Source organism: Buteo buteo, chromosome 5 (assembly GCF_964188355.1).
Source record: "Buteo buteo chromosome 5, bButBut1.hap1.1, whole genome shotgun sequence".
NCBI lineage: Eukaryota > Metazoa > Chordata > Aves > Accipitriformes > Accipitridae > Buteo > Buteo buteo.
This window is the reverse complement of record NC_134175.1, coordinates 41,066,435-41,089,220: the sequence shown is the minus strand read 5'-3', so window position 1 is coordinate 41,089,220 and position 22,786 is coordinate 41,066,435. Positions and strand designations below refer to the sequence as shown.

The following is a 22,786-nucleotide window of genomic DNA, read 5'->3' as shown; positions in this document are numbered from 1 at the left end:
CATCTAACCTGTCACTTGTTCCTGTTACTGTCCCAGGCAGAGCAAGCCAGAAAGGAGCCACTGCAGTATGCCAGGGCAGAGCTGGGAGATGCTCTTGGATGCCAGTTGCTGTGGCCAGCTTGGAGTCTGGGCCCAGCAAAAGAGATCCCCGTGCTCCCCTGCTTGCCCCCCTTTGCTCACGGGTGGGAGGGATTTGGCATAGCTTGGTTCATCCTCTTTTCAGGTCCTCCTGCGCCACATGCAGGACATGTTGCTGGCAATTTATTTCACTGCAGCTCCTTCTGGGATAAAATATTCCTGCCTGAACAATGGGAACAGATGTAGACAGCTGAACGGAAGCTGCCTCCAGCCTGCTACCAGGTGAACAGTCCTGTCTGGGTTATACGATCACCCAAAAAAAGACTGTAGGAGAGGCTGTGAGCTGAGATGGGTCCAGTCCTGCTCCCGCTTGTCTGCTTGTCACAGACCACAGGCACACCCAGAAAGCTGGGAGCTGTTACTCGGGCATAAAGGTGCTGCACAGGTAGTCCAGCCAGGTAGGAAAAAGATCAGAATTTGGTCATAGCCAGCAGGTCTGGGCTGTGCCACTTCAGATAGCAAGCAGGCCTGCCCTGGCAGCCTGGAGAGAGACCCTGCTTGCCCTGGAGGAAGTGCAGGGGTGCCCTCCCCCACCGGGGGAGTGACAAACCTGGGGGGGCACACTGTGATGTGAGGAGGGGCAGAGGTGAAGCTGGAGCTGCGAAGGCAGCGGTGCTCAGGTCATTAAATATTGATGCTGTCTAAGCTGGCCTGTGGGGGCGATTTAGCTGAATTGCAGGTTTCTGTTGCTGTGATAAATTGGACCAATTTGTCATGTGGTTTTGTTTCTTCCCTCTCTTAAGTAAAGCTATACAGGAGCATTATTGATACAGCTTCGGCAGCAGCAAACAACCTGGAAAAGAAAATCCTTTGATGGATATGGATAAAAAGGAAGGGACAGCGACTGTTCTTCTGCTGAAGGTGCCACCAGAGTCATGGAACAGGAAGAAGGCAGCAAAAGGAACAAAAAAAAAGGATTGCTCAGCCCTTTCAAAGCCAGAGACAAAGCAGTGTCCTCTGCTGGCTCCTGCAATTGAGGAAAATTCCTCTTTATGCAGACAGATAGACTTCTTTTTGAGCTTTAGCTGTAACTGGACTCTGCAAACAACAGGATGCTGATCTCCAGCAGAGACACTGGCATGCGCTTGAGACTATGCTGCTAAGTCCAAGGGCGTCTCCTGGCCTTTCAGACAGGCTGTAACAGGAGCTTTGAGCTGAGGGCAGTAGATAACCCTGATGCTATTTCACCTCTCGCCTCCAAGTCTTCTACTGCTGATTTCCATGGGAGCAGAATCTGGTATAAACATCTGCTCTCCACTGCAGAGTATCACATACCTCAAGTACAAGGAGAAATGAAAGCTTTCTCCAAGTAGCGGGATTGGGGCTATTTATAAATTAGCATGCATCAGAAAAGGAGGCAGCTCTTTGCAGCGGGAAGATCATCGCAATAGGTCTCCATGTTCTCCTTACCATCCTTCTTGATAGCACAGTAACACCCAGTCATCCTCCTGACATCTTTGCGTACAGCAAAAAACTCTGTGATAAAGAGATTGTTTACCAAATGAGTGATGTATGGGCCCAGATTTACCAAGGGGAACTAAAGGACAGGTGCCTGCCATCCCCTGAAGGCAGGGCTGGGCTCACTCCAGCTGTCGTCTTAGGACAGGAAGGCAAAGTCTGGCAAGTGAGGACCAAGGTCAGGACACCGCAGCTCTGGCAAATTTTCCCAGCTGTGCCGGAGAACTCCTCTGTGACCTTGAACACATTCTGTCTCTGCCTCTGTCTTTTCCTCTCTCAGATGAGGCTTACTGAGGAGGTTTCGTATGTTGCATTTGTAATTTGAGAGCCTTCAGTGGAGGATGCTGTGTAAGCCCAGTGCCACTGAAATTGCTTTCTACTAAGGTGGAATGGGAGTTTGACAGGCCCCAGGAAGAAAAAACATTTGTATAATCAAATGTTGAACATGCAGAAAGAGCTCAGGGTTGCCATGCTATTTATTTCTCTCCAAATTCAGCTTTTCTTTGCAGAATTTAGTTCTTTATTTAATTACATCCTCAAACAGGAACAATGTCTTTACCTATGCTTGATCACTTAATAAAACCTATGAAAGCGAGCAATTCTGATCAGGGAAACTTCATTTAACACATCTCACCAATCCAGCACCTGCCTGTTTGGAACAAGATGAACATACACACATACAAAATGGATAGCAAGACCCAGCTCAACCCAGCATTACATGATAGAGCCAGTGAACTGCAACACTTAATCCTAGAAACAATCAAAGCAACCATTAAGTTTGCCAAGTCCTGACTGACTGAAAGCAAAGAGGCGTTCAAGCTGGCACTGCTACCCCTAAAACGAATGGCGAATTAAAATGAAATAGTTGCAAATGCAGGATAGAACTCATTGCTATGCTCAGGAACAGGGAAAAACAGAGGCATTACCCTCGCCTTGGCTTTATTCTCTTTATTACTACAGTTACAGCGAGACAGCCTGTCACGTGCAGAAGCCTGTGAAGGCTGATACAGGAAGATGGTCACGAAAGTCACCAGAGCCACGCTTGCTTTAGGACAAAAGGACGTCCGATCCGACCAGACATTAGGGACTTCCGAGGCGGTCAATCTAAAGAAAAGCTACGCGATATGGAAAATGAAGGATCCCAAGCAGCGTAAGAGGAAGGCGAGAGCTAACCCCAGCCCAGCTCGGAAACTGCCAGGCACGCTAGGCAAGGAGGGGAGCAGGGCTGGGCAGCGGGGCGGGTGGCTGCCGAGCCGACCCGCCGCCTCCTCCTCCTCCTCCTCCTCCTCCTCCTCTCCGTCCTGGCCGCGGCGGGTGCCGCCGGCTCCGGCGAGGGGCTGGCGGGGCTGCCACCCTCTCCCCTTCCATCAGCGTAAGCCCTCGCCCGGCCCTCCCCGAAGTCAAGTGCCCATAAAGCCGAGGCCGAGGGGCCGCCTCCTCCCGGCCCTCGCCCGCCTCACGCCCCGGGGGGACACCCAGCTCTGTCCCCTCAGCCACCGCCCCCCCCCCCCCCTTCCCCTCCCTCCAAGCCCGGGCGCGCGGCGGGCGGGGCCCCGCGGCCGTTACCGTTGCCCCACCCGCGCCGCCGCGCGCCCGCCGTTGCCGTGGCGACGGGCTAAGCCGGGGCCTGGCTGCGGCTCGGCGGGCGCAGAGGGGGCGGACAGACAGACGGACGGGCGGGCGGCGGCGGGCCGGCGGCTCGGCGCTGCCGGGGCATGCACAACAAAGGCGGGAGGCGACGCGTCCCGGGAGGGCTCCGCAGGTAGGTAGGTGCGGGCGGCGGGCGGTCCCTCTCGGCAGCCGCTCCCGCAGGACGGCTCCCCTCCGCCGCGCTGCGGGGGCCGTTCTCCTCAGGGGAGAGCGACCCGGGGCCCGCGCGGGCTCCGGCCCCGGTCCCGGCGCCGCACCTTGCGGGCGCGGGGCCGCAACAAAGGCAAATGGCTGCGCGGCGGGGAAGGCTGCGGGGCTGGCGGTGGCCTCCCTGCCGCTGCCGGGCTTCTGCCCCTCTCTCGGGGCGGCACACGGAGCGGAACCGGGCGCAGCCTTTCATGAATTTATTTGGTCCTTGGGTCTCCGTTCCCCAGGTCCTCCTGCCTGCCCCGGCGGGGCTCTTCGGGTTACAACCGCTAGCTCCGCGCCCAGCCCGGGGAGCGCTGCGGGAGCGGAGGGGACACACACACACACGCTTCCCAGACCCTTCCACGCCTTTCCCGGCTGACACCTGCTCGTTTCCCGCATGCCCCCTACCCCCTTGCATTTTCTAGCTCCTCACTCGCAGCCCTTAGCGATGGCTCCCGTTGGCGCAGAAGAGCGGGCTGAACCGCTCTGCTCTGGGCAAATTGTTCGCCCGGGCTGCAGGCGGCTGCTGCTCTCGCTGCGCAGAGCTTCGGGTGAGCCCCCTGGCTTTTTCTCTCCGGGTCCTAAAACAGCAACCGCAGAGGCAACTTTGCAAATTGGCAGGTTAGAGCCTTTTAGATGCCTGGGGGCTTTCGTCCTATGCAAGGTGGAATATTGTGTGCTGGTACGGTATTAGCCCGAGTTTAATTGTTTAAGGGGTAGTTGAGCAGCACCTAGCTCTTTAAATCTGCGGGGTGCAAGTGAGTCATTTCTTAATTTGTTTCCATGTGATTCGTAACGTTTTCAACTCCAGGATGCATTTTCCCAAATTCATAGTAGGTTGCAATACCTGAGCTGTTAGCAAGGGCATCTGTTTGAATCCACAGAGGTAGAAGTTTTACTGCATTGTTGAAATTAGTAGCTATGACAGAATTCCCCAGAGGGAGATCTATAAAACCTGCTCCTACCATTTTTATTTATGCTGCAGCAAAACAGCGCTGGGTGCATCTACACTTTTGCCTTCCCTCATTTCATAGTCATTGTGGCACTGAAAAGCATTATAAACAACTCTGCATTGTTTGTTGGTATTATAGTAAAGCCTGAGGGCTTGGTAACGGTTTCTTTCATTCATGGCTCTCAGAATGCTTCATAGACATCAATTAAGACTGGGAGCCCTGCTGCAAGTCGGGGAGGTTTTATTGATCCCATTTTACAGATGGAGGAGCAGATCGGAGACCTAGAAAGATTTAAGTCACATCCAGAACCTAAGCTATCATCTCACAGATACTAAATCCTCTGTTTAGGGTGTTCTTCCCCACCTCCTCTAATGAAATTCTCCCTTAATTTTACTGGCTGCTCCAGGAGCTGTTTTGGGCACTGACAGGACATGTATGCTTTGGGATTTTGCGACATTGCTCTTGCATATTGCCAAAAATTATGTGCCTTTAGTGCCATACTGTTGATAAGAATGGTTTCTGATTAAAACAAGTCTCTGATTGTTCTTTGGTTTGTACTGGGGTAGAACCCAAGAGCTCCATCACGAATGAGAGTGCATTAGGCAAGGCATTGTACAGCCAGACAGCAAAGCATGCGCAGAGCTGGTGAGCCAAATACAGAAAGCCTAGATATCTGCTATGACTTCTTTGACAGTGTCCCTCACAAAAGAGACAGGTCTCTCCTCACTAAGACTCTCTTTGAAGGGCCTATTTCCAAAAGCAAAATAAGTGGTTCCTATTGTGACTGTAACCCAGAAGACTCCTGAACTAGCCTGGTTTTGAGTCTGTCTGCTTCTTTTCATGGCCCAGACAGGAGATGGGCTGCGTTTGAGATCTGGTTCCCATCCTTAAGCATTGCTTATGTTGATCTCCTTTAAGGCCTTTAACCAGAGAACCCCAGCTGCGGTCTCAGATTTAAGTCTTGCTGCCCTGTCCGTAGAGCATTGCACAAGGCAACAACGGTAGCCTCAAAGCATTTACAAAATTTTAAGCTTCTTAAGCTTCATCTGTGTAAGAAAAGCCTATTGCAGACTAGGTGATGATGTACAGCTCCCAGTAGTCTCAGAGGGAAGGTAAAGGAGGAGATGGAATGCTTTTATGGCTTTTCTGGGTTTAATATCCATCGGGTGCTTGCTGAGTCTGGTCTAGTCTTACAAGATGTTCTGGAAATCCTGATTTCTTAATATGTAAGTTTGTAGGAGGTCAAGTTCCACTTTAAATACAGTCCCCCCCAAACAAACAATCCTTCCCCAACCCCAAACACCTTGGTGCTGCAGTTGCAAGAAGCATCATTCATTGCTGGCAGGCAAGATATGGTATCACACTTTGTTTCCTTTCCAGTGTTTCAGAGGACAGTTCTTTTAGAGAAGAGAGAGCAAGCGTAGCTCCAGGGCCTCCATGGCTGGGCATCAGCCAATTACTGTCATATCAGATTAGCTCTATGGCACATTAGCACTTGTTTATGTTAATACAAATGCAGCATGACTGTTCCATAGTATTGATGGAATTATTGTATTTACAGCCCTATAATATGACTAATTGAAAGGGAGGTTCTGATTACAAAGCCATGGGCTTCCAAGGTGATTCCTTCTGCAGCTTCTGTATGGGCCAGTTTTGAACCATGAAGAAGAAATTAACTACTAGAAGACACAATCCAGTTTTTACTTACCATTGATGCAGTTACCCTTTTGGCAAACTCTAGGGAAAAAATCCCGTATCACAAAAGAAACAGAAAGAACTTAAGTGTTTTTTCTACCTTGCCATGTCCCTGACTCAGTAACCTGTGCTACGGTAGCTACTTCTTGGCTTCTGAGAAAAGCTCTTACCTGCCTATGCTCTGTAGGAATCTAGCCCTTGAAACCAGCATTAAGATTTCCTCAGCTGCCACTGCAGCGCATGAGCACGTTCTCCTTGTCCAGAGCAGCTTGGCAGCAGCAGTCGTGGGTGTTTGTGAGATGAGGAGGCATCACATGCAGCACTCCATAGCCAGGATTGTAAAGCTGTCCGTGGCTCGGTGACTTTCCTGCTCACATGTCACCTGCCAGCATTCAAAGGATGTGCCTATTTGTCTGTGGGAATAAACTAGGCACCTCTGGCCAGAATCTCCACAAGTTTTGCAGTCCCTGCTTCATAATTAGCTCAGCCTCAGCTTCCAGCTGCTTTGGAGTTCACAGGAGCCTTAACAGCTGGTTCCTGGCAGCCATTATCACCTTCCAGCACGGGAATAGCTTTAGCTCTGAGTCTTTGGGAGGATGGACAGGGCTGGCAGGATCAGTCATATTAGGAAAAATAATGAAGGAGCAGAAAACAGGTGCATGTGCACAGGGAGGGAAGGTAGACTGAGAACATACGTGACAGTGAGGGGAAAATGAAGCAACAGGTGGAAGGCACTGCAAATCCCTAGACTTTGTAGGAGCCACAGATGAGGTAGGATGTGGAAGGAGGCACAGAGCTCTGTGGCTTGTAGGAACAGGGCAAGGGATCTCCTGTGCTGCCAGGGATGGATTGTGTTACTGCTGCCAGTCCACTGCCCAAGCTTCAGAGCTGTTCAGCCAGCCCTGAGCCACTGCGGAGTGCCATGCAGCATTTGTTATTTTCAAAACACCCTGCTGTAAGTTACAGCATCAAAGGGTGAGTAGCTCCGGGAACTGCACAGGAGTCCTGGGGTCAGTAGCCTTGTCCACAGTGCCATCCCTGCGCAGGGAGGGCCCTGGGAAAACCTGTGTCACCACAGCAGACACCGCATCAGTTATATGAGGAACAGCGATTTGCTGCTCAAGGACAGCAAGGACAGTGGAAAGTCTGTGATTTCAGGAATTAGTTATGGAAAGCTGGGACCCTCAGGCTGAGGTAATAAGAATAGCAGGAGAATTAGGCAATTCCCATATTCATGAGATGATAGACTGCAGTTCTTTTGCCAAGGCTGTATTAAATACACTGAGGGGCAGAGGAGTTTTCTGGCTTTGCTAACAGCTGCTTCAAGGTGAAGCAGAAGGGGGGGAAAAAAAAAAATCTCCACTGTCTGCTGATATTCATTTTGCCATGTAACAGCTCAGGCCCTGGAACAACTCAGGGCCTTCTGCAGACCTTTTGGAATCTGGGTTTGAGACAGTCCCCTCACCTTCTAGAAACAACCTGATTGGGAATTAAATAGTACCTGTCCTAAAGACGTCCTTCCAGGAAGGAGCTAAAGGAACTAAAGCTTTTGAAATCCTTTTCCATCTCCTGTCCTAGACAGGAGTCAAGGAGCAGCAGTAAATTTTTTTGTATAAAGAAAAAACATGGCTTTGTTTTTTTAGCTATAGAGAGTGTCTACGCCCATGCCTTCTCTGCTGCTGAAATGCTTAAAGATACATGTAAGCAAAAATCCATTTTTCCTTTGGAATATGAAGCTTCAGCAGATGCTAGGTGGAGTTTACAGGCTCGGTTCTTTGTCAGTGCTTGCAGAAACAGCCAGACACTGCACTAGCTGTGGATCCAGTGCTAGAGCTGCTCCAGTCAAACGCTGTGCAGCCCATCTTGTGGCTTCCCTGGTGTCTGGGAGCAGTGCCGGCAGTGTCCTGTCAAAACTCATTTGTTTGCAACACAGCAATCTGACTGTTTCTGCAGGCATGTTTAGGAAGCCAGTTAGTGACTGAAAGATGACAGTGGCTTTGACCACAAGTGAGTGATTCACAAGACTTGGAGTTCACACAGCTGAACTCTTCATGCAAGGTTCATGCAAGGTTCTTCCCCCAGGAAGAAGGCAATTAAAGACCCTCAGACACTGAGGTGAGACAGGTCCATTCAGACCTAGCACAGAAGTGACGCATATTAGTTGCTAGTGTCACAGCCAGTCAGAGCTGCTGTGACAGATTTATCTGCTGGCATTGTAGCTTGTCTCAAGGACAACTCGCCTACCATTCCCTCTAATCAAGTCTTTGCTCACCTTAAAGACCTTTGCATCTCAGGCACCTTGGTCGATAAACCCACCCTGCAGAGCGGTCTAGAGGCAAAGCAGTGGTTCAGAGTTTGACTGGAGCAGAATTAGCACCAGCCATGGCTGGTACTGGATTGAAGCTGAGCCCTCTGGACTAACAGGACGTCAGTGCCTGGGGATATCAATCAGCTCTGTGCTGAAGTACTCCTGTCACTCATGGTGGTGTGACATGTGGCTGACCCTTCCAGCCTGCTTCTAGGAGTAGACAGAAGCAACCCGTTTCAAGAGGAGGTCCCTCTTGAAAGACTATGTTCAAGAAAATACCTTTCAAGAGCTAGGGAGGTAAATGCTTCTTGTGAAGGATCAATACAGTTTCACTGTTAATCTGTGCTGTGGTAGTTTAACCTGGAAAAACCTCAGGCCCGAAATGAGACCTCTCAATTACAAGATCTGAGAACACTCCCTCAGGAGTTCTGGTTTGTGGTACTTAACTGTTTTGCACTGATGTGCCCCATTTTTTACCACAGCTGTTGCAACAGCTCTGTTCTCTGTGGACAATCAGGGTTCAGGTTTCCACAACACAGGATAACCTCTCTGCGAGCCCCAATGCGGCAGCCCTCTTCCCAGTTTAAGGGCCAGACATGGTTTTGGAAATTGGTGCTTTATGCTTACAGAAGCCATACTTGCAGTGGGGAGACTTCACAAGTCAGTCATTCAGCTTCTCTGAAAGCTCAGTATCATTGAGAACAAACATCAGCCAAAGTCACAGGAGAAAAAAGTAGGAAATCTGTTTTTGAAAGAGTAAGGAGAAGGCCATGGAAGCCTTCCTTACTGATAAGCAGCCCCTGAGCTGATCAGCATTTTAAGATTAAGGTGCATAGCTTGCTTGTTTGATCTACCACTTGAGTCTTAGGACACCTTCCAGCAGGTATGGGAAGAGCTGACATCCCATTCCTGGCTCTGAGAATCAGGTCTGCTAATACAAAAGTGCCTTCACAGCCAGTCATGTCTTTCAGGGAGGATCTTCTGCCCTTTATTTCGGGTTCTGTCCTACCTGGTTGCCACACAGCGACATCCCCAAGGGACACAGTCATTGCTTATGTACACAGTGCTGCATTATTTCTGGTCACATGCAAACAGTAGAGCAATAACTTTGCAATACTTTTTATTCTGGCTCTCAGTACACTCCTCAGGCTTTTCTTCATTTCAGCAGTAGCATGAAGTAAATCCATAAAACAGAGCTAGTGCAGCCCAGAAGCAACTGCAGGCACTAGCATAGCCCACAGTCATGTCAGCCATCCCCTCCATGCTTATGACAGTGCATAGCTTGGATTTTTTTGTGCAGGATGGCTTTTGTGACAGGACAGGCTTTTTGGCCTGTCCAGAGGGATGAGAGTCAGCAACTTTATTTCCTCTTTCCATTAGAAGCCATGCTTTTACCTGTATCTCACCTCATATAAAGACCGTGTCAAAACGCAGTCCTTTTTGAGTAAAGTCATATCCAGGACAAAACTCCAGTTATGCCTCAAACTAACGCTACTATAAAAGTAATCCCTTTGAGAGTGTCTAAATGGTACACAAAACAACTCAAGTTGTTGTAATAACAAAGGCAGATATATGCTAAGTAGTACATCATTAAAAATAATGTTCCTAGCCCACCAGAAAGAGAAAAATTTAGGTATACTTTCCCTTCTTAGGATCTGTGGAAGAAACACTTCCCCTTACCTGGTCATGCCTTTTGCTTTCCTCCCAGAACAAGACCCAGCCTTTCCCTCCCACAGTAGCCAAGGTGAGTGCTCCTGCTTGCATAAGACAGCAGAAGCTCATGCTGCTCATTTTCAGTGAGCTAGCCAAAAAGGTGTCCTAGCAGAGAAGTCCTGGCTTTCTGTACTGGGAGAGATGGTCTGCTATTTTCAGATGGAAATTAGAGAAATGAGGGAGGTTGGCCCCTAGATAGGTACTTATTTAAGGGGCAGATTTCCAGAGGGTCTCTGCAGTTCCTGCTGAATTGTTTTGAAAGGTGCGAGCACTTACTTTTGGTGAAATGATGTAGCATGTTCTGTGATAATATGGCTATGAATATTGGCGCTGAACACTTTCAAGAATGAGGCTTTTGTGCTGTTCATTGGTGGATCTGAACATGGTTATAGAGGTGGGTATGTGTTAGTAGAGTGACTGAACTTTTGAAAGGCATACTGAGGCAAAGCTAGGTCAAGTGAGATGTCCACCTTTCCAGACAGTGAACAAGAGCATGGTATTTCTGGAAATACAACTCTCCGTCCATGGTTACACCTGCAGGACCATACTACCTGAATCTGTGAAATAGCATTAAGAATCCACTTTGGATTATTGCTGTAGATTATCATAATTATTGCATAGTAAATATGTCCATGTGTAAAAGTCCTCAGCAGTAATGTATATGTGCAGACTGAAGCTTGCCACACACGGTAATTAGTAGCTGCCTAATCCCGCTGATGTCAGCGTAGCGTCCATAGGTGGAAGCCATGCACAGGGTGTGGTAACAGGAGATAAGAGGTTCATAAACTTGAAGGCTGGACAAGAATCCTGAGATCTAATGGTTTGCTAGACATGGATATAGGCCTTCCCCAAACTGCTTGCTTCTGTCCAGTGCCTCTCTCCTTTAATGGTTGTTTCCAACCCCAGAGCCTTGTGAACCAAACTTTGGCATTCGCATCACCAGTCCTGCTGGCTGCCAGCAACTGGTATCACTGTGTGGTGGCTGCGGTCTCACCTTGTGCTGCAGTGCTGATTAGGTGGACACAGTGCTGTGTGCGGTGATGAAGGATGTGCTTTCTGTGCATCACAAAATCTCCTTCCGCTCAATGGGAATCAGCTGCTGGACTGAGCTGAGACAGAGTGATGTGGGGCAGTAGGGCCTCACAGAGGGGCAGGGTACCAAGGTGTGGGCAGCAGATGCTGCTTCAAGTTGAATTCCTGCTTCATAGCACAGCTTCAGCTCGTAATTCATGCAGGGCAGGACCAAAGCTGTAGTAGGAGTGCAAGTGGCTATGGCCTCCTTCAGCTTGTTCTTCAGGGACATAGTAGGGCCAAAGGACAAGGAGTTTATAGGAAAGAACAGAAAGATGGGTTGAGAGCCTCATCAAGCAACAGGATAGTAGAGGGTGCTTTGTGGTAAAGAAAGGAATTTCTGTAGCAAGGAAGAGAGGGTGTAGCAGGGGTGGCTGTGCTGAGAAGTGGGGAGGAGAAAGGAGCTCAGAGGAAGCAGGGCAAGGCAGTGGAGTGGGGAAGAGGCAGCACAGGGGTGTTAGCCAGGGCTGATGAATGGCAGTTGTGTATTGGCTTGGGAAGGCCTTGTAAAGAGAGCAGTAGCCCCACATACAAATGCCTGGAGCTTTTGAGGTTCAGCCCCATCAAGCACCAAAGCAGCAGACGGGCAGCATGACTCCAGGTGAGAAAGAGCGAGAAGCAGAATGCCTGGCTCCTAAACAAGTTCCCCCCTTACCCTGCCCTATCCTCTCTGCCCATTTTGCCATTCCTGCTGCTGTTTGAAACACACGGCATCTGGAAAAAGCAATGCCCTTGTATGGTGCCTCTGGCTTCAGGAGAGTTCTTCCAGCGTTGAATTTGGCCCATGGATTTTAATTACTCTCCACTGTGATAGTAATGAGAGCCAGTGGAATTGTACTGATTTTATTTCCTTTTAATTTGTTATGATGCTCTGGATGCAGATTAACTTTCCCAGCTCAATACATATTATTGATTCATCCTGCCTCGTGATGTGGTAAATGGCTCGAAGAGATGGCCGATTTCACTGCAGCTTCCCTTGGTAGCTCTGTACCCCATGCAGTGTCCTCCTTGCTCTGGCAGTAGCCAAGATCAAGTACCTTTGCTTGCATCTGATCAAGTTATTTACATCTATGTAACTGAGAATAAACTCAAGCCTATGGTACTGCTTTTTCATATGCAATAGTCCAGGTCTCCCAGCTTCCTTTTTGTTCAAATGTACTGAGTGTGAGGACCGGTTTGTGGTCATTTGATGGAGATAGACCTGCTTCTAGGCCCAGCACACAGGGGTAGCCCTCACTGAGGGGAATTGGTCCTGCAAGGAGGGAGGAGAGCTGCAGACAGAGGTGTCTTCTGGAATTGCTCCTGCAAGCACACGCCTGTCCAGGAAGCCCCTTCCAAGGCACTGGCCAGCCTCTTGCCCCTGTCCCCATGTGCCGATCTTGGCTGATGGGCAAATGGTAGACTGCACCACTGCCCAGTTGTCCATGGGGTCGTGGAGCAGCAGGGAGACTCTTAGCCTCAGGGCCTCCCTCTCAGTGAGGGAACCTGACAGCAAAGCTTGTGGTGTGAGACTACACCCTACTGAGGGATCCTCCCCTATTTTCTTTAGTGAAAGGCTCTGCACTCCTTGATGCAGAGTAATTCATGTCTTTTTTCCTCTGTTTTTACATCACTGAAGCTGTAATGGGGGTGGGGGACAGAGCTTGAGTTCTCTCAATACAAAGCCCAACCAGAGGTTGAGAAAAGGAGTCTGACAATGTCTTGCTGGTTGTAACAGGCATGACTATAAGATAACCTGCAGCCACATTAGCAGGAATTTGCTCCACAGGCTCAGAGGCACCCCAGTGGAGTCAGGCTGGGTCCATCAGTATACTGGTGCAAGTGCACAGCCAGCCCTAGTCTGGAAGCACATGCTGGCTCTGAACCACACAGCTTGCGGCTGGTGGCTTGCTGGGCCTGGCTGCAAACCTGGTGCTCCACCTCATCAAATTAGCTCACAGGGCAGTGCGGTGCTCAGAAGCAGTGGGGGTGTTTTCTGTCCCCCATGGTGTTCCTATCCTATGTCATCTTGGATAGCAAAGAGCCAAAGGAGAAAGGGAGGAGAAAGGCAGAAGTTGGACTCAGCAGCCCTGCATGCCTTCACATGCCAGCCCCTTGGCACAGACTGCAGCAGGAAGCCCAGTGTGCCAGGACCCATCTTAGAAAGCTGCCTCGCCCTCAGCCATACTCATAACCTCCCAGCTCAAAACACTGCTTTGTGATAACGGATCCTCTGGCTCCGTGTGTAGTTACAGCATGAGACTGGTGTGTCCCTTAGCAAGTCCAGAGGGACACTGACTGCATTGCCTGAGTGGTGCAAGTGTCACATTGTCAGAGGCCATCGAGTATCCAAGTGCAGTCAGTGCACTGCGGATGAGTAGCCCTGCAGCTCAGTGATTATGATCTGGTTGCTGATGATGGTTATGGGTGCCTTGGAGGCTTTCCCTGGAGCCGAAACTGAACTCAGGCCAGAGTAGCTTTGCCTCAACTCAGAGTCCAGACAGTCACTTCAGATGTAAAACGTTACTTTTCCTCTTGCAAAAAAATCCATCAGCTCTGTGGACAATTCTTATGCATGGGAACATATGTACTGACCATGCAGAACTGGGCAAGCCAAGATATAGGATATGAGAGGTAAATATCAGTTTGTCTTGTCACACAGCTGACTTTAGGACTTAGAAGCCTATATCCAATTAAAGCAGCCAAGCAATTAACATCAAAACAGTAGAGCCTGGTCTTCATCTAGTGCATGTTAGCATGGCTGCTGTAGCTGCGAAGAAGCCTCAGATTTATCTGAGTGGGTTTGCCCCACCCCCCTTATCTCCATCTCACAGAAGTTTTGTTTCCAAACCTTGCTGTGTGTGACTTGTCCATAGCATCATGGTGGCAGGAATCTTCTGTCCATCTCTTGTGTTCCTTCACCTCCAAAGCTTTCCTGTGCAGCTACCTGCCAACATCCTGCTCATGCTGACCCCTGAACAGTGAGGGACTGCTGTCACCAGCTTCCTGAGAGATACTGGGGAACAGATTGGAAAAATACTGTTGGAAAATTAGAAAATAGCACTAGGCAGAAAAACTGAGGTAAATTGGGGCACAGTGAAAAGTCATATACTGGGGATTAGATCCCAAACGTCATCATCCTAGGGAGTTTGGAGCAGAATCCTGCAGAGCCTCAGCCACTGACACCCATCATGCCTTAGCCCAGTGGTGTCACAGCGTCCTTGTACCTGGCAGCATTTCCCCAGGCTACTTGGCATTCATTTAGGAGGAGCAAAAGCTTTGGGGAACTAGTGAGTCACCAGAGAAGGTGCTTATGCTGCCTTAGGCAAAGCAGTACAAATACACACTTTCGGCTTAGTTCCACCATATCCTTAGAGAAAATTAAAAAAAGCATTTAACTTTTTTTTTTTTTCTGCTTAGACTAAGCTAAGTTTAACACTTAGCTGGGCTTACCTGTTGTAGTGCCACTGAGTTGCCTTCAGCACACCACCACTGAGGGCAGAACTGGGAGAACGGGGAGAAGGGCACTTCTGTTCCCTCACTGCCTCACTCCAGGAAAACAAATGTGTGTCTTCAAGCAACTTTCAGACCGTTTTGTGATCCCAGCCCAGCCATACCAGTGTCCCCGAAGTCCTAGCAAGCTCAGTTACATCCATTTTCTATCTTTCAGGTTAAAATCCCCCAACAAACAAACTTAACAGAAGCATCTAAATTGTGTTACTCTTGATTTACTCCAAAGTTTGCCTTCCTTTCTGCCTGGAGTAAGAACTAGGCTGCTTTGTGCCCTTCTAACTTTTTTTTCACTGTTTAAGCTGGGAAAGTGGAAACCAGGTGAATGTTTGAACAGTCTCCAGCTTCCACCCTTCCCCAAAATGGTTTGCATTGAAATGGACTTTTAATATCTTCCTGAAAAAAAGGGGATTGTATTGGAACTGGTAAAACTCTTGCTTCCCTACTTCTCTTACAGACCCTACCTCACAAAATCACTTGGAAGGAAACAGCATTTCCTCTAGGATTTCTTTGGGGTTTTGTGGGTTTTTTTTGTGGTGTGGTGTTTTGTTTTGTTTTTTTAGTGATGAAATCCTTTACTCTCACCTCCCAGCTGGAATTCCCTGAAGCCCTCTCACATGAGCATATCTCAGGGATGATGCTTTGCTTAGAGAAAATGCTGTAAATACCACCTGGTTCCTGAAGGAACAAAGCAAGGAAGCCACATAGCAACTGCTGTTGTCTGGCAAGTCAGCAGGGCACCATGCCTCCTAAACCAGCTCCCAGAGTGACTGTGCATCATCACTAGTCAGGTGCCCTTTCCAGAAGATAACAGATGACTGTTTCAAAAAAAAAAAAAAAAAAAAAAGAGAGAGAAAGAAAGAAAAGGAGAAGAAAACAATGGTGAAAGGCCAAAAGCAGCTGCAAAGACACAACCACACACACAGTTACACTGGTGGTGTGTGAAGAGAGGCATGTATGCTTCATGAACTGGTCCTCTGATACCACAGTGCTGCCCTTGCTCACGTACCTGCATTTCCTTACAGCTCAAGAGGGGAAGGCACCTGTGTCCTTCGAGGTAGCTAGAGCTATGCCAGCTTGTGCTCAGACAGTGGCTTGGAGCTGTTACACTTGAACACAGGTCCTAGAGTTCAGTTAGTTCCATATAATTACACTTCAGTTTTAGGAAACCTTACCCAACTTTCCTTGGTGCTCAAAGACTGCAAGGAAAGGAAGGGTCTAGTTCTCACAGATGCTGGAAGGTAGTTTTATTATCTCCTTTTACAGATATCGGAGCTGAAATACAGGAATTGGAGTGTCTTGTCTGGGAGGACGCCAGGAGGTCAGGGACCAGACATCAGTCTCGCATGTTACCAGGTTACAACCTGTTCACAGCATCTCCCACTCTGCAGCTGTGGGAGTTACAATGTTTGCTTCATTCATACACTTAAGGGTGAGAAGTCACAACGTCAGTTTGTGGCTTCTCCAGATGATCTTAACCTGTGTCCACAAAAAGCTCAGGAACGTAAATCAATGTCCTGTGACCTCCCGCAGAGAGGTTATTAACAGTCAGCAAGAGGAAAAAATGCTGCCTTCATTTCAAGGCAAGGGGAGTTGGCTTTAATTTTTAAAACACTTTCACAAGTTATTGATGAAGCAGTATTTTTGGAGAGGAGAGGAAACTGGCAGTCTCCTGGGGGCTAGGTCAAATGTCTCATGATGCCAATTGTCTACATCAGAGTACTTCTACCAAAATACTTTAGACACTGAGGCCTCGCCAAAATCATCTGTTCTGGCTGAAGCGGGAATGGCATCTGGAAATAAAATCTGACTTGAGGCAATGAACAAGGCATCAGGATCTCTCCCTATTCATCAGGGTCTGGAGTCAAAGGCTGTCTTGTCCAACTGTCTTAATATGATCTAGAGCTGCTGTACCATCAGGGCATCACAAATTCCTAGGTGCCCAGTGGGGGAGAAAGACAGGCAAGGCAAACCAGAGCTGGAGCTGAGAACAGTACCATCACTGGACACGGTGCTGGCCTGTGGGGCCAGTTCCCATCATCACCAGTAGGAAGGAGAGAAAGTCATGGACTTCAGGGAGGGTCTTTAGCTGTGGCTAGTGGAGAGTTTTGTGATTGCATTAGGAGACCCCGTAGCAGCAGCTGGGAGGCAGGAGGGTGTTCATTGCATTATCTGTTTTTCCTCTTTATTAACTACAATTCCGCTGACCTCTGCAGAAGGAGGACATACAGGAAGAGGAGTATCAGCCATCTAATTACAGTGCCTGATTTTGCTGCTGCTTTTACACATTTATCAAAGGTTTTACCATTGACTTCAGCAGAGTTGAAAAAGAGCCCTTGTTTCATCAAGTGGCACCAGATTAAGTTAGCGGGATTCTGTTCCAGGCCTTCCAACATGCTTCCAAAATCCAGCCCTGATGCTGCCCAGGCTGTGGGTAATTTGATTCTGCTGGCGCTGATGAAAACCCTGAGCAGCAGCAGCAGAGATTGCACCTTAAGATCTGCATATGCAGATGGTAGTGCCTACTTCTTTGCATGTCCAGTTGATTTATTTTCATACGTAATGATCAGAAAAGCAAGCCAACACTCTCAGACATCCCTAGCTTATGGTAAATATTGAAATCTAAACTTGATTTCAGTAAGAATAGTGAAAAGTGGAGCCATTATATTCTGCAGAAGTTGATGGCTGAGGCAGAATTCTTTGTGCCCTGTCAAAAATTGGTGATGTTAGCTGGCTGGCTTCCATCTGAGAGACCTCGTCAATTTTCGCAGCTGGCAGCTGGATGACCTCAGTGGCAGGAATCAAGGCCTCCCACTTCACATGGAGAAAGCCCTTCAATCTTTAACTAGCCAATCTTTGACTTAATTTTATTTAAAGATTTTAGGCACTGTGCGGTGCTAAAGAGGATCTTGCTGAGCTCCTGTTACCTCAGCAGCAGCTGATATGTAATGAATTATTCAAGACTAGCCAGTTCCTTCATTAATTTTAATAAATCAAGTTTTCCACCATGTTCTAGGCAGTGCTGCCAGCTGGTATATGATGAGGTAAGCCCATTATTTCCTGGGGCCTTTTTCATTTGGTCCAGGTTTACATACCTGAGGGCCTTTACAGTTAACAAGAGATTAGTAGCAGACAGCGCTAATTTGGGGTAGATCTACAGTGAGCAGAAAAGGCAACAGAACTCCCCCATCTCTCAGGAGGTGGCAAAGCCCTATCTTTACATGGGGAAGATGGCTTTGCATGTACAGAATCGGACTCAGCTGCTACACGCTGACCTCCAGGGCAGAGTATAACCCTTCAGACAGATGGCCTGGAGGCCACAGCAGCTGAGAGAGGCACTTCCCATCTTTCACACAGGCTCTCTCATGAAATGGTTCCTAGGTCTCTAGTATTTCTCCAGAGCAGGCAGATTGTGGTGTTTACGAACCAGTCCCATTTAGTGTCTACGTGGATCGATCTTATATGTAACACATGCATGCATTGCCATGCACAACTGTTACTACATATGCAAGCAGCATCTCTCAGAACACTGTGTACATCCTGTCCAGGCTGCTGATAAACTTCACAGTGCAGTAGCTGCCACAGCAAATGCAACGTTGATGTGGTGACTCTTGTAACCTGTCTTTCCCTCAGCTTCTGGTCGAACTCAACAACAGAAAATACTTTCTGACACTGAAGCACTATTAGCACTTTCTGTACATCTCTTCAATAGGCAGGAACACACTTGTCTGTTCGTTTGCTATTAACCTCAAAATTGTTCAGTCTGTTCTTTGCTTCTGCTCTCCTGGCCAAGTAAGAACCAATCTCATAATGGAGTCAAAGGCAGAAAGATGCTCTATGTTGCTTATAGAATTTATTTTTACCATATTGTGCTGTGTTGCATTAAAGAAGTCAGATTGACCTAGTTCCTCCTTTCTTTCCTCCTCTGTAAACTGCAGGTTACTCAGGGCAGGGGATTTTTCCAACCCAGGTCATGTAGAGGGTGTAGCACTTACGGCCCTTATCCTTCCTGTACACAGGACATGCAGTTTTTACTGGAGAGAAGCACAGCGTTCAGCCCAAACCCATTTCTACTGCGGCTGCATCCAGCCCTGACTATTCCTATCTTTAGAGAGCTTAAATTGTCATGAGGGCATGATTGGATATAGCATAGCTGCACTTTACAGCACGTGCAAGGAAGATAAAGATCTCTGTAGCTGCTTTCTTACGTATTTTAGGAGAGGGAAGATGAACTGCTGAGGGGAAGAGAAGCTGGACACCAGCAATGCTGAGCATGAATTGTTTATAGCTGTGATGATAAATTCAGTGCGTGGGTTAGCCCATGAGTATCCAACCTGCCAGCATCTGTGTGGTGCATACTCCTGTGAATGTGCTATTGGTAAGGCATCCCAAGTACAGCAGCTTATTCACAGATCTGGCACCAAAGCTCAGTTTGGTTGATAGATGAAAGACAGACCTTGCTAAAGGAAGGTCAGAGTTATGGGGGATTTAATGATTTGATCTTTGGGGTTGGAACATGAAAGAATAGCACTTAATTGTGAGAAATAAAGAGTGTGGCTCCTCACAGTGTATTGAATAGCAGTATCCATATATCTGTGTTTCAAGAAGCAGGAGGGACATGCGCAGATCCCTGCAACCATTGCACCTGTTCGGTCTCCTAGTCTGCCTCACACAGACATAGGGCTGTTTCCTGTGCCCGAGCCATTCCTACTAATCATCACAGCCCCCAGAAAAGTGTTCTAGAGGTTAAATGTCTTCACTATGAAATCATGCACCTTTCTGTAGTCTGCTTTAGTTTAGCTTCTGTTCCCAACCAACAGGAATGTGCTGCTCTTATGAAATATATTTTCCAAACTGACCTAAATCTAAGGCCACTCTTATCTCATGTTTTGGTATTCAAAGAAAAAATGATATGAATCGTCTGAGATTAATGTTGCAGAGCTCTCAAGACAGTTATTGCTGAGCAGCTGACAGAGGTAGCTTTCTACTTACTCTACATTCATGGCACTGCTACTGACTGTAGTTCCACTTCATTTTTGGAATGACACTATGCTGTTTTCAGGACCCAATGTATTTCAGCTCCTTCATGCCATCATTAATCCTGAAGGTCTTTAATTCTCCCTGTGTCTTTTTTCCTTTATCAGTTTTATGCAATTCTTAGCTTGTCATTTTTATTTACTACTTTCTATTTTCCCAGTGTTTATACACATAACATGCTTGCTTTCACTTTCCCAGTAAACAAGAATCCTATTTTTTTCCAAACCAATGTATTTACTTTCCTCAGCCACAAGATTGTGGCTATTTGAACATTTAGCAAAAAAATAGGCCCCCGATTATCATTTGTATTTTTCTACTCAAATTTCCTTTATTACCTGGCTCATGGTTGTTTTCAGCTCTCTGAAACTGACATTTTTAGAGTCGTAATGATGGATAATTGGTTTGCACTGGGCTCTGTTTGCACACAGCAAATATAACTGTGTAGTGATCATTGGTAACTAAGCAACCAGTTATGTTTTTAATTCTGTGATCAATTCCTTGCTATCTGTCAAGATTAAGTCTAACACAGTGTGTGCTCACAAGGGATACAACAATTTTTGGAATTAAGAACCCATCATCTATAAGATTGGGAGTAATAGCAGCATGAGGCTCCTGACTTACCACTCTGACTGCAGTCTCTTACAGGCATGTAGCCTTTTTCTCTTTCAGTGGATGTGAAAGTTTAATGGTCTTGTAGTCTTGATGGTTAAGGTAAGCATTATCCAGAAGGAGTTAATTGGCTGCCACATTTTTTTCTGTGATTTAGGCAATGACAGCAACCACATTTTTACCCTTTATCTGTTAAAGCAAATCATTAACATTCAAAGGCTCTCATTTGGGTGGTTTGCCATTCAGAAGGCCACTTGTGACAGGCTTGAGTTGCTTTGCTCCTACATCCTGAAAGGTCTCCAGGCAGTGGTTTCTGCATGGCACATCTGAAAACTCTTGATTTTCTACTCTCTTGTTCCATGTGAACATTTCTTTCTTCTATTTAACCTGGGGAAGTAATACTCAACAAACTCAAGAGCTCAGAAAACCCCTTGTTAGGGAGCAAGTAAGGATGGACATATCTGGAAAGGGATGTGTGGTGGAAGCCAGGCAGCAGGGCAGGTTGAGACAGCCCTCTTGGACAAGGTGTACAGTCCCACTGCATCTAAATGGGAAGACCAGAGTGGGCCCCATGACTATATCTTGGTTCAGCCAACAGTCCAACAAGCCCCAGAGAAAGCCATAGTCCCAGCACAGCTCTGATGTCACCCAAGAAGTCAAGCTGGTGAGACCAGAATCGGTATACATGCAGCCTAGCTCACGCAAGGACCAGGGTAAGGACTTCAACGCAGCTCCCAGGCCAGTGGGTGGCAGGAGCAAGGGTGGAGGTTCCAGATGAGGCTGGTCAAGGTAATTAGAGGCTTTTGTACTACAGGCTCTGACACTCCTTAACCTAGGCCTGGATCTGCTCTGCTACCCAACTTCTGTTCCAGAGGGATTGCTAGCAGACACCTCATATAAAAGAAATCCATTTTAGCTTCATGCAAAAAAGAAAACACAGCCCATCTGGAGCAGGTCGTAACAACTCTTCCATCACTGTCCATCTGCAATGAATGTTATATGGTGCTTAGAAAAAAATCAAGCTCCATCTCCAGGCTCTCTTTGCAACTAGCCCTTCTTGCTGTTGCTGCTTGCTGAAAGGAGCCATATGGATTTTGTACTGAATGTTGCATAAATGCTAATATGTTAAGTATATTTAAAGGTGGCATAAGGGCAATGGTAAATGGAGATGAGTGTTTTTTTTGGTTCAGATTACACAGGCAAGTTCAGTGAAGCCAGATGCTGCAACGGGTTAGGCAGGAAGTTTCATTCACCTGGAGTTCCAGGTTCAGGTCTTGATTGGGGTTATTTCAGCACTTGGCTGTGCTGGCTGACTTGGTCAGCAGTACTGATGTTTGCCAGCAGATGTAGAAAATCCTGAAGACGACAGATGTTGAAATAAAACCCCACAACATACAGCCTGATCTGGATGATATTGTAGACCAGTCAGAGATCACTGCCCTTTGGAGTACTATAGGTACAAAGGTACACGTTAAGAGTTATTTGTTCACTTTAGAAAAGTCACATTGTAGTCTAGTAGCTGACAGAACGGTCTGCTATAGCTAGTAGATGAAGGAAATTATTTTACTTTTGAATCCTTGCTGATCACCAGAAAGTCGTGGGATATGTAGGAGTCTGTGGACTTCAGTGCCCTCTCTGTCAGGGAGGGTAATGTGATTCACACTGGTGCAGTGCGTCACAGCTGCTGTTGTGCCTGCCACGGTCAGGAAGTGGGAGCGTTCTCTGTGCTCAGGCAACAGGTATTTGAGCTGGATCTGAAAGCTCTGGACTGAGTCCCATCTGGCATCAGGCAGGCTGATGTCTTCACAGTAACTGGCTGTATTAAGAAATCTCCTACGAAATGGACTTTATTCTTTTCTACTTTTCAGTGTTTGGGGAATTTACTCATAGAGCCTCAAGGAAAAAAAAAATCCAAGTTGAGCAGAGATAGAAATTTTTCATGAAACTGTAGATAGAGCATCCCCTTTGATGATAACACCATAATTTTATCTGCTCTGAGTAAAAGGTTAATTAGATTTAGAGCATTTATACACAAAGGGAACATGACAGCATCCTGACATTTTTATAACTTGCTCAGGGGTTGGCTTACAGCAAATCCACTGCGGTCACTACGTTCCCCACTTCTGTCACAGCCTGATGCCTCTTGTTTACAGCCTCGCCTGCAACATTAAATAGCAGCCATAAAGCATTTTACCACTGGTCCTGCCGGCTGATGAGTCCATTTTAAAGCCTGCTCATTGCATTGCATGCATTTCTCTTTGCATAGGGAAGTAGTTAGTTTTTAATGTCACCCAGACCTACAGAGGCAAGTGGGAAGATGGATTATGCTGGCAGTGATCCATCCATCTGTTCATCTGCCAACACTAATGTTTAGCTTTTCAGGCTCCCAGTTGTCTTAAATAATGCTGACCTACAGGATCTGGGGTGGGAAAGGTCACGTAGCTCATTTTGTCTTCCATTTCTTAAGTGGTAATTA

General features: G+C 47.4%; 1 long non-coding RNA gene across 1 annotated transcript in view; it reads left to right on the top strand.

The window, feature by feature from the left end:
* The first annotated feature begins 3,228 nt into the window (after nt 1-3,228).
* The window catches only part of LOC142031668 (uncharacterized), a 33,755-nt gene continuing 14,197 nt past the window's right edge, over nt 3,229-22,786 (top strand). Inside the window, exon 1 of the long non-coding RNA XR_012650588.1 lies at nt 3,229-3,358. This is a non-coding gene — a long non-coding RNA (uncharacterized LOC142031668). The remainder of the gene's footprint in view (nt 3,359-22,786) is intronic.